Here is a 2,859-nt window from a genome sequence, read left to right as displayed (position 1 = left end):
TATATATATATAAAGGGGCAAATAACTAGTCTGAAATAAGTTCAAATGCTTGTTGGAAGGTATACCATGTAAGTAATGAACTTGCATGTCTGGTTGAGGAGATCTGATAAAGCCTACTAGGTTTCTCCTTGCTGCTTATAGTAAAAATTTAAATGGAAAGAAATGGACTGAAAACTGAACTATGCAAAATGAAAACACAACTTAAAGATTTGGGAAATTCTATTGTACAACTAAGAACACATTTCCTAGACTTTTCCCCAATGATGTGGCTACACAGTCTTTTGTTAAAGCTGTTATTTATGGATCTAACCAACTGCCACAGTAGAAAATATATCAGTTTCAACTGAAGTAGACACACAGAGAAGCAAAGTAAGAAATCTTTCTGCCTCTTGAAATTTTGGTTTTCTAACTCCAGATCTTTGCACATTTCATTGTAATATTTGACTTTATCTTCCTGAGCTGGCCTTTGAAATTTTCGGTTGAGCTCTTCTACTCCCTCATTTCTTCCATTAGTTTTAGCATCTCTATGCTGGAGAACAAAGAGAAAGACCCCTAACGAGATGGATTGGCCAGGTGGCATCATTGATGGACTCAAGTGTGGCTGTGGTAGTGAGGTTGGCCCAGGATCAGACATTGTTTCGTTCTGCTGTGCATGGGGTCGCTATGAGTCGGTTCCGACTCGATGGCACCTGACAACAACAACAACAATGCCGGAGAACAAGTTTCAGAGTCTCTTTGACATCCATTTTGGTCTTCTCTTTCTTCCTTGCCTCCTTAATGACTTTTTTGCTTTCTTCCTTTATGATGTTCTTGATATCATCCCACAGCTCTTATGGTCTTCAATAATTAGTGTTTAATGCATCAAATCTGCTCTTGAGATGATTTATAAATTCAAATGGGATATGTTCAAGGTCATATTTTGGTTCTTGTGGACTTATTTTAATTTTCCTCACCTTGAACCTGAACTTGAAAATGAACAATCGATGGTCTGTTCTAAAGTCTGCCCTTGACTTTCTTTTGGCTGATAATTTGGAACTTTTCCACAGTATTTTTCTAAAGATGCAGTCAATTTGATTTCTATGCATTCCATATTATGAAGTCCGTGTGTATAATTGTCTTTTATATTTACTAAAAAGGTTATTTGCAATGAACAAGTCATTGGATTTTGAAAATTCTATCATGCAATCTCCTGCATCATTTCTATCACCAAGGCCATATTCTCCAACTACTGATCCTTCCTGTTAGTTTCCAATCTTTGTACTCCAATCACCAGTAATTATCAATATATCTTGATGGCATGTTTAATCAATTTCACACTGAAGGATTTGGTAGAATTCTTCAATTCCATCATCTGATATTAGTGGTTCCCTGGGAAGTGTAACCTGAAGAGACACCGGAGCTGGGGGCAATCATGCATGCCATGGCTGATGTGGGTTATAAAGGGACCCAACTGAAGGCCTTACTGATACTTGAAGGAGGACTGAAAATTGTGTTCAAACTTAAGCAATATAGTCAAGACTACGTGGTAGAAGGGGAGCCATATGCTGGTTATGATAGGCACAATGCAGAGGTAGCAGCCTTCCACTTGAACAAGATTCTGGGCTCCTGTAGAGCCCCCTTGGTGGTTGGCAGATTTGTTAATCTCCAGACAGAGATCAAGTCTGTTGCCACGGAACAGCTGTTGAGTACCTTCCTAACCATAAGAAACAATATTTGTTTTTATGGGCAATGCCACTATTGCCTAGAAACAGAGCCAGCTTGTGCTAATGGAGACACGATGGAGGGATCTGCCACACTCTGGCTCCCAGATATGTGGCCTCTGCAGAAACACAGACACCCCTGGTACAGGGCTTACCAAGAGGGCAAATTGGCCAGGTGGGTGTATGAAGAGAGCTACTCTGATGCTGTGAAGAAGACATCTCCCTATGACTCAGGCCCATGCCTCCTGGACATCATCGACACAGCTGTCTTAGATTATCTGATTGGCAATGCTGACCGACATCACTAAGAGCTTTCAGGATTATGAAGGTGCCTGTATGCTCATCATTCTTGATAATGCCAAAAGCTTTGGGAACTCCTCACTGGATGAAAGAAACTTTCTCACCCCTCTCTATCAGTGCTGCATCATTTGGGTTTCTACCTGGAACAGACTAAACTACCTAAAGAATGGTGTGCTGAAGTCTGCCTTAAAATCAGCTATGGCCCATGACCCCATAACTCTAGTGCTCTCTGAACCTCACCTGGATTCCATGGACCAGAGGCTCCTGAGTGTCCTTGCCACCGTGAAGCAGTGCACTGACCAGTTTGGGGCAGACACTTTGCTGACGAAGACAGCTTGTAATTCTCAACACAGAACATGAAACTTCTTTCTACAAAGATAGAAAAACAACACCATCCATTCCAAATGGTATCTGATGGCTTGGAAAGGCCAGCAACAAGTTCTGGTGATAGGGATACATGGCCTTGGATGTCTTTGGTGTCAGACCTTGGAGTTGCTCCTGCTGAACCACCTACTGACTTCCTGTACTCCTCCTTGCAATGGTCGAGGTGATGGGTCAATTTTAATGTCCCATGCCAAAGGACTCATAGAGGTGTGACATTTGATAATTAATTGCCAAGACTGGTTCTGGAGTGTGTGTTTTGAGTTGAACCTTACAGTCCTTTTCCCACATCTGTGGATTTTCTGAAAACTCTGCAATCTCTTGTGTCCTTTTTTAAAATTATTTTATCAGGACTAGTCAAATGGGAAAGCTTACTGCCTCCTAAAGAGTGGCAGCAAATAAAAGCTTGTATCCTGTTGAAAATAAACAAATAGATAATAATAATAAGAAAATGGAAGGAATACACATAATTACTGTA

General features: G+C 40.8%; 1 pseudogene; it reads left to right on the top strand.

The window, feature by feature from the left end:
• Positions 1 to 2,360, top strand: part of LOC102812539 — a 24,136-nt pseudogene extending 21,776 nt beyond the window's left edge.
• The last annotated feature ends 499 nt before the right edge of the window (positions 2,361 to 2,859 follow it).

Source organism: Chrysochloris asiatica, unplaced genomic scaffold (assembly GCF_000296735.1).
Source record: "Chrysochloris asiatica unplaced genomic scaffold, ChrAsi1.0 scaffold00088, whole genome shotgun sequence".
In the NCBI taxonomy this organism is placed as follows: domain Eukaryota; kingdom Metazoa; phylum Chordata; class Mammalia; order Afrosoricida; family Chrysochloridae; genus Chrysochloris; species Chrysochloris asiatica.
Note: the sequence above shows the minus strand (reverse complement) of the source record. Positions and strands in the feature narration are given on the sequence as shown.